Source organism: Somniosus microcephalus, chromosome 1 (genome assembly GCF_052327205.1).
Source record: "Somniosus microcephalus isolate GS21.2 chromosome 1, FLI_Smic_1.0, whole genome shotgun sequence".
In the NCBI taxonomy this organism is placed as follows: Eukaryota; Metazoa; Chordata; class Chondrichthyes; order Squaliformes; family Somniosidae; genus Somniosus; species Somniosus microcephalus.
In genome coordinates, this window is record NC_140987.1 from 410,924,356 (window position 1) to 410,933,773 (window position 9,418).

The following is a 9,418-nucleotide window of genomic DNA, read 5'->3' on the forward strand; positions in this document are numbered from 1 at the left end:
AAGATCCCATGGCAATATTTCGAAGAAGAGCAGGGGAGCTCTCCCCAGTGTCCTGGCCACTATGTCTCCCTCAATCAACATCATTAAAACAGATTATCTGGTCATTATCACATTTCTGTTTGTGGGAGCTTGCTATACACAAATTGGATGCTGCGTTTCCTACATTACAACAGTGACTATACTTCAAAAAGTACTTAATTGGCTGTAAAGCACTTTGGGATGTTCTGAGATCATGAAAGGCGCTATATAAATGCAAGTCTTTTGTTTCCTTTTACTGCTCCTCAGAGAAATACAGGTATGTTGTCCTGGGCCTATAAACATTGGGAGCATAAAGATTCCTGGGAGCACTCATCCTTCCATTGGTCTCCTTGCAGTTGCAGCTCTGCATGATCCTTCCTCCTGATCCTCCTCTTCCTCCTCCTCTTCCTTTATCCAGAGTGGAATTGCCAGAAGGACCCCCATAATGACAAACGTGCCTTGCCAGAAGCCCCTTAAGAGTTGAGAGCATTGTGTACAGGCACAACAAGCACTAAGTAGCCAGAAACCACAACCACAGAAGCAAAATGACTTTCCAACATTTTACATGACAGCAGCTGAGAATCCCTTGAAGTAATGTTGGAAATGGCGACCTCATGTCTTGTACCACCCATGATTTGTGGGTGGGTTGAGGAACTGGCGATAGCCATGTGAGTGGCAACCAAAATGGCGTCCGGGTCCTAAAACTGGCATAGGGCCCTCATCTACAAAAACGCATCAGGCTCTCACCTGTTTTGGGCGGGAGCACGGGCCACCTAATTCGAGACCCGCAAGTGGCTCCCGAGCACAAAATCAGCAGGAGATTTTAACAATTTCTTCCTGCTACCGCCCCATTCACGCTGAAAAAATGCAGTGGTGGGCACACGTAAATTTGAGTATGAAGAATTGTGATGAAGAAGTGTGATGGATAAGAAATGTACTATTTTTATATAATAATTACATAGAGATAGATATTGATGAAGCTGTTTGTTTGTAACCTATGTTAAATGATGATGAGTAATGGAAATCATGGCATCGCAAAAGTGGATTAAAAGCCATTTTGTACGTCCTATGCACCATTTTTAAAAAAGCGACAGACGCATGAAAACCCAAAGTGTTGCTTGAGAAATTATTTCATATATTTGACAAACTAACCTGAACAAATCTAATTTGAAATGTGTTTCAATGTTCATTCCCTATTGCAATATTGAAAAAAATGCCTGCTTCTAAATTTTTTATTTTTTCTATTAGCTAATCACTTTTTCCCCTCCCCTTTCTGTTCTGTGGTCCATTTATAAAGGAGGGGGTGGGGCAGGCCTCACAGTCCTGACTGTAGTCAGACCCCTTTGATTATTTTACTGAGGTTGGTAAGACATATTGGATATAGAATGGTGAGAGATCGGAATTTATTGCAGCAGAGCAACAAGCAACACAACACAATATACAGCAGCAGAGTGGAAGTCACTCAGTATATCAGTTCAATCATTTTCTAGTCAGACATTATTTCAACAACAACGACAGCTTTATATAGCTCTTATAATGTAGAAAAATTGTCCCAAGGAGCTTCACAGAGCGTTAATCAAAAACTAAGGATGCTGAACCAGTGAAGGAGATATTATGAGAGGGTAACCTAAAGGTTATCAAAGAGGTCGCAGGGGCGTTTAATGCAGGGAATTGCGACCGATCCAAGAATGGATGTTGGACAAGCAGTCTGACAATACAGAGCCAGTGGAGGGGTCGAGAGAGTTGGGTGTCATCAATACACATGCGGCAGCTGATCACATGTCTATGGATGATGTTGCCAAGTGGGAGGTGACAGCACGTTCATGGACTTTGGAGAGCAAAGGGAAGTTGGAGATGGGTTGGTAGCGAGGGGGTGATCATAGAATAGTACAGCACAGAAGGAAGCCATTTGGCTCATTGAGTCTGTGCCTGCTCTTTCGAAGACAATCCAGTTAGTCCCACTCCCCCGCTCTTTCCCCATATCCCTGCAATTTTTTCTCCTTCAAGTATTTATCCAATTCCCTTTTGTAGGCTACTATTGAATCTGTTTCCACCACCCTATCAGGTAGTGCATTCCAAATCCTAACCACTCGTTGTGTAAAAAGGTTTTTCCTCATGTCGCCTCTGGTTCTTCTGCCAATCACCTTAAATCCACCCTTCATCCATTGGAAACAGTTTCTCTTTATTTACTCTGTCTAAACCCTTCATGATTTTGAACACCTCTATCAAATCTCCTCTTAGCTTCTCTGCTCTAAGGAGAACAAACCCAGCTTCTCCAGTCTATCCATGTAACTGTAATCCCTCATCCCTGGAACCATTCTAGTAAATCTCTTCTGTATCCTCTCCAAAGCCGTCACGTTCTTCCTAAAGTGTGGTGCCGAGAATTGGACACAATACTCCAGCTGTGGCCGAAGTGGTGTTTTATATAGGTTTAGCATAACTTCATGGGTTTTGTACTCTATGGGCTCAATTTTGCCAGGCCCGAGGAGGCGGGATTGGAGGTGTGTGAGGTGGTAAAATCGCCAAAAATGGCGTGCGGGCCCGATCCCGCCTCCGAGCAATTTTCCCACATGCGAGTTTTCTGACCCTGTTTCCATCCCGCCTCCAAGAGGCGAGATAGGCCCTTAAGGCCCTTAACAACCACTTAGTTGCCTCTATAATCCCATTTTGAGAGGCCTTTCTGATTTTCCCACTTTTCCCACGTGCTGCACACCTCCTCTGGAACACGCCAGTGAATCCTGGCGGCATCACAAGTGGATTGCTTACTAACAGCTGCAGCTCCACCATTAAAAAGGAGTTTTCAGCAATCATCATTTGCAGGTAGCAGAACTTAATGGTCTCAGGTCTGGGGGAACTTTTAGCAGGCCTACTCATTGTTGTGGAAGTTTGGAGCCTGACACCCATCTCCGGTGTGACCTCCTGGGAAACTCCTCTCCCCACCTTGACTGAGTGCTTCCTCAACTGAGGTATATACCAGAAGAATGGGAACTATTTATTTCCTTTCCTCCTGGACATCAGATTCGGACGAAGGCCAGCCGCAGCAGCAGCAGAACCCTGACCAGCAGCAGCAGCAGAACCCTGACCAACAGCAGCACCAACTGCAGGAGCAACAGCAGGAGCTCCAAGCTGCTGCTCACCCACCTGAAGCTGCACAGGCCAGAAGGCGCCAGCGCATGGAAGCACGTCGGCGCAGGAAATACCCCCAAAACAAGGTCTACAGACAGAGGATCAGCTACCTCAACATGACTGAGCAGCAGTGCCAAAGGAGGCTCCGACTTTCGCGAGAGGTAGTGGGTGACATCTGCGCAATGCTGCAGCAAGACCTGGAGCCCAGAGGAGCAGGTGGACACCCCTTACCAGTGGCTGTCAAAGTCACCACCACACTCAACTTTTTGCTTCAGGCTCATTCCAGGGATCAGCAGCATCTCCCAGGCGGCCGCACACACTTGCATCATGCAGGTAACCGATGCCCTCTTTGCCATCGTGCACAATTACATCAATTTCTCCAAGGATCAAGCCAGTGTAACTGCGTGTGCGGTTGGCTTCGACAATCTGGCAGGCTTTCCAAGGGTGCAGGGCATCGTTGACTGCACACATGTAGCCCTTAAGGCACCCCATCACAATCCAGGTATTTTTGTCAACCGCAAGGGATTCCACTCCCTCAACATACAGCTGGTGTGTGACCACAAGAAGGAAATTTTGCATGTTTGTGCCAAGTACCCTGGCAGTTGCCATGACTCCTTCATCCTGCGCCAGTCTAGTGAGCCTCCGCTCTTCAGTCCGCCAGACCAACTTTTCAGATGGCTACTTGGAGACAAGGGCTATCCCCTGAAGACGTGGCTAATGACGCCATTGAGGAGCCCATCCACCGAAGCTGAGGAGCGCTACAACTCCAGCCACATTTCCAACAGATCCATAATCGAGCAAACCATCGGCTTGCTGAAGATACGCTTCAGATGCCTTGATAGATCAGGTGGAGCCCTGCAGTACTCAGCAGCGAGGGTCTCCAGACTCGTCGTGGTCTGCTGTGCACTTCACAACATGGCACAGCATCGTGGCTTGCAGATGCCCGAGGAACAAGTGGCTCATCACATAGCCTCCTCAGATGAGGAGGAGGAGGAGGAGAGCGACAACGAACAGCTTGCAGAGGCGCACCAACCAACGGCAGCAGTACGCGAGAACATTACTGCCCGAGATGCAAGGCACGCACTCATCTTGGCCAGATTTGCTTAGCCTGCACAATCAAACACTTTTGCCTCGCACCTCCTTATCAGACCATCGACAATGGCCAAGAACCTGCGGATTCCTATCACTCTGACCACCATACTGACAATTGCAAGTCATCCTAAGCCCTCAATGTGGAAGTCCCATTAGCGAAATGACACACGCCACAACTGGAACAGTTTGCCATCAGAATTTTTAATGACAATAACCAACTGATGGCTTTTCAACATTAAACATAACGGGGCAGAAATTCCTCCCCAAACGCGTGAGTACGGAAGGGGTACTCACGCGTCTGGCCAGAGGAAATGCCGGTTTTCAGCATGCACAGCGCATGCGCTGAAAACCGGCATTTCCTCTCCTCTCACCCAAGAGGTGAAGAGGCTAGCGCGTGCGCTGTAGGGGGCAGCGCGTGCGTCTTGGATTTCCTCTGTTTTGGGAGATTTGCGCATGTGTAAAGGCCTCCGGTCTTTACGCTTGTAAAAAGCACACGTAAGTATTTATTTTTACAGGTAAGTGGTGTTTTAGTGCAATTTAGACTTTTTTTCCACAGGTTTATTATTTTAAAGAATCTACAATAAGGTAAGTTTAGTTTTAGACCCTTTTTATTAAAAATTTATTTTTTTCAAAAAAAAAAAATTATTGTTTAAATTATTTTTTTAAACTTATTTATACTTAATTTAATGATTGGGATGTTTTTTTAAATTTTATTTAAAGTTTAAGTAGTGTTTTGGGGTGCAGTACTTCTCATGAGTTTGACAGTTCTTACTCTCAAACTTATGAATGAAGTTTCCCCTCCCCTGATTGGCTGAACAGTGCTCACCTGATCCCAGCCGGCACATCGCACTAACTACGCCGCTGGGTCAGGTTAGCACAGCGCGCCGACATCAGAACCGGGCCACTGATAGGAAATCCGCTGCGGGCCAGGTTTCAGATGTCGGCGCGCAGGGTCGCGCAGCAAGCCCCCGACACCAAGTTCTGGGCCATTATTACACCCAAGTGACTACACTTGTGACTACTTGTGCAGTATCTTCCTCTTATGCGTGCTCCTATGTGGTGCTTCCCCTGTGGCTTCAGCAGATGTGGAGGCCCCTTGCTCACTTTCTTGCTGCTCCTGTCTCGACACCTTTGGCAGGCGTCCTCTGGGGTTGCGAACCTGTGAGGGCTCGGCAACAGTCTGCTGCTCCTGCGGCTGTGCAGGGGTTGAGATGCCGATCTCAGTTGGGCGGGGACTCTGGTGGGGCTCTGACCGAGGGCTTTACAGTGGCATGGTCATGTGAGCGCTTGGAGAGGAGCCCCCACTTACATGTTGTCTGCCACCAACATCCCTCTCATGGGCCAGCCCCACTTCAGAGCTAGCAAGTGGCTTGACAGCACCTTGCTGCACTTCAGGGGGGCCATGAGGACCCGTTTCTGTACTGGAAGTCCTACTCCCGTGGACTTGCATAAAGGTCTGGTTTGTTTGCTCAATAGCTGACCATCGCTCCTCAAGAGATGTCAGTCTATTCTGAACAATTACCATGTTTTCCATACCCTGGCGACTAAGCTCCTCCATGGACGTAGCCATCCTCTCCTCTACCGTAGCCATCCTCCCCTCTATGTTAGCCAGCCTTACCATGGAGGTAGCCATCCTTTCCACGGAGGTTGCCATCCTTTTCGTGGTGATGCGTTCATGCGCCAACGCCTCCACAAAGGCTCTGCTCATGTTAGCGATGGACTCCTCCGTTCGCTCCACACTCACAGCGACCCTGGAAACAAAACCTGCCAGAGACTCCTGCACCTGTTCCTGGAGTTCCAGCACCGCTCTCCTTTTGGATGGACCTGGAGGCACAGGGTCGACATGCAGCGGAGCCAAGCTGAGAGCATCCTGCGCCCCCCGACGAGGACTCTCCACTGCTGTCCCTGTCTCCGCCATCTGCTGATGCTCACCTGTGAGCTGTGATACACCAGGTGACAACTCTACTCTATGTCCCGAAGGTCCCACCGAGGTGTGACTATCTGCGCTGGTGATGTGTGCGCTTAATTCTGCTGACGCAACGCCCTCAGAGGTTGCAGCTTCCTCTGAGGAGTCTGGAAGCTCAGGCTCTTCCTCCTGGACAGTGGGGACGGGGGCTGCCGATGGTCCTGTGGGGGAGTAAAGGAAAGAGTCAGAGATGTGAGGTCAAGGTTACATGCACATTGAATAGTGCAGATGATCATAAGTCAATCTGTTAGAGCTTCAGATTCATTATCAGTGACTCATGCAATGTCAATGAGAGAGATGCCAAACTATTCTGTCACCAGCTTGCTGTGATGTGCCCGCCTGTCCGTCCCCCACTTGGGAATCCTCCTCGATCCCGGCAATTTCCAGGGCCGCCTCCTCCGAGGTGGTGAGCTGGGCTACTGAGGGTGGCCCTCCTCCTGTCCTTGCTCTTTCCCTCTTATTGTGGGCTCTCTTTTCCTGCAATGAGGGACACAAGTGGAGTTTGAGTGAGAATGAAGGAGTGAGTGTAGAGAATGCATAGCATAGATGCTTAGAAGGAGACAAAGGGCCCTCCCTGTGCGTTGTAAGTTGTCATTGCATCACAGTGATAGAGAGTGTGAGGGCTGCATGGTCGAATAGTTAAGTGAATGTGACCATAGAGAGAGAGGGGATGGGTAAGGGTGCAGGGATGTAAGTGTCAAGTGGGATGTGGAGGAAGAGGTTGGCAAAGCAGAGTGCTGGTGAGGAGAGGTGATGGGGATCATATTGAGGTTGATGGGAAAGTCATACTCACTTTTCCCTGTGCGCAGAAGGTCATGAAACCTCTTCCTGCACTGCAGCCAGGTTCTGTTGCACATAGACATTGAGTTGACCTCCTGGGCCACTTGCATCCACACAGCTTTAGTCTGCTGGGGAGGCTTTTTCCTCCCTGAGGAAGGGAAGAGCACCTCCTTATTTGCTCTTGCTCCCTCCACCAGAGCTTGCAGGGCGGCGTCATCGAACCTTGGAGCACACTTTGGCCTACTGCTGGACATAGTTACTGAATGAAGCGGTCACAGCAATGGGCATAAAGGTTCCAGTTTCCAGAAGAAGCAAGGCTGCTTGTAGGCCTTAAATCCAGCAGCATTGATGACGTCATCAGAGGCGACTTTCAGGATGGAAAGACTTATTGGGCCAGGGGTTCCCACACATTGGAAATCAATTGCCCAATTAGGGGAAAATCGCACTATTTTCCCCACATCACACTGGAGTCGGGTTCAGCACTCGAAAAACACCTGACACGGCCCCAGCCCGCCGCAATGGCAAAATTGAGCCCTATGCCTCTATTTATAAAGCCTGGGATCCCATATGCTTTATTAACTGCTTTGTTAACCTGTCCTGCCACCTTCAAAGATTTGTGCACAAACACCCCCAGGTCTCTAGCTTCTTGCACCCCCTTTAAAATTGTACCATTTAGCTTGTATTGCCTCTCCTCATTCTTCCTACCAAATTATATCACCTCACACTTTTCTACGCTGAATTTCATCTGCCATGTGTCCGCCCATTCCACTAGCCTGTCTATGTCATCTTGAAGTCTATTACTATATTCCTCAGTGTTTACTACACTTCCATAATCGTGTCATCTGCAAATTTTGAAATTGTGTGCTGTACCCCCAAGTCCAAGTCATTAATGTATATCAAAGACAGCAGTGGTCCTAGTACTGAACCTTGGGGTACTCTACTGTATATCTCCTTCTAGTTCTAAAAACAGCCAGTCACCACAACTCTCTGTTTTCTATCCCTTAGCCAATTTTGTATCCATGCTGCTACTGCCCCTTTTATCCCTTGGGCTTCAATTTTGCTAACAAGCCTAATATATGGTTCTTTATCAAAAGTCCATATACACAACATCAACTGCACTGCCCTCATCCACCCTCTCCATTACCTCATTAAAAAACTCAATCAAGTTAGTCAAACACGATTTGCCCTTAACAAATCCATGCTGGCTCTCCTTTATTATTCCATGCTTGTCCAAGTGGCTGTCAATTTTTTATTGTTTTTAAAAGCTTCCCCACTGCCGAGGTTAAACTGACTGGCCTGTAATTGCCAGGTTTGTCCTTCGCCCATTTTTTGATCAAGTGTGTAACATTTGCAATCCTCTAGTCCTTTGGCACCACCCTGTATCTAAGGAGGATTGGAGCACCTCTGTAATTTCTACCGTTACTTCCCTCAGCAACCTAGGATGCATCCCATCCGGACCAGGTGACTTATCTACTTTAAGTACTGCCAGCCTTCCTAGTACCGCCTCTTTATTTTATCTTATCCAATATCCCGGTAACCTCCTCGTTTACAGTAGCTTTGGCAAAATCCTCTTCCTTGGTAAATAGTGATGCAAATTACTCTATTAGTACCTCAGCAATGCCTTCCGCCTCCACCAATAGATTTCTATTTTAGTCCCTAATCTGCTCCACTGCTCCTTTGACAACCCTTTTATTGTTAATATGCCTACAGAAGATCTTTGGATTCCCTTTTATGTTAGCCGCCAATCTATTCTCGTACTGCCTCTTTGCCCCTCTTATTTCCTTTATTACTTGTCCTCTGTACTTTATATATTCAGCCTGATTCTCCCTTGTATTATCAAGCTGACATCTGTCATACGCCCCCTTTTTCTGCTTCATCCAACTCTCTTAACTCCTTCGTCATCCAGAGAGCTCTCACTTTGGTTGCCCTCCTTTTCCCCCTTATGGCAATGTACCAAGGCTGTACATGAACCATCTCATCTTTAAAGGCCGCCCATTGCTCCATCGATTACATTGGTTCTCAAAGGGAGAAGGGCCAGTAGCTGAGGAAATAGAACCATTACAATGTCAGCTAGCAAGAAGGCCAGGAAAAGAAGTTGGGTGGTTATCAGATTAGTATGAATGGGATCAAATGAGCAGGAGCTAGTTCTTAAGGTTGTGATGAGCTTGGAGAGGGAATTACAGGAGTTGGAAGAGAAAATAGAGAGAGATGAGGGTCAGAGTTAGGGCGGTGAAGCCTAGGGGGAGGGTTGGCTTGGTGACCGAGGGAAAGGGGTAGTGGGGGAGAAGCAGCAGAGGCAGCTAAACTGATGCTCGCAATCTTAGTAACAAACAAGTCATGAGATCATTGCACATTGTTGGAGGTGATGGTGGAGATGGTAGGGAAAGGGTTTTAAGGAGATGTTGGTAGTGGAGAAAAGTAACCAGGGGTTATCTT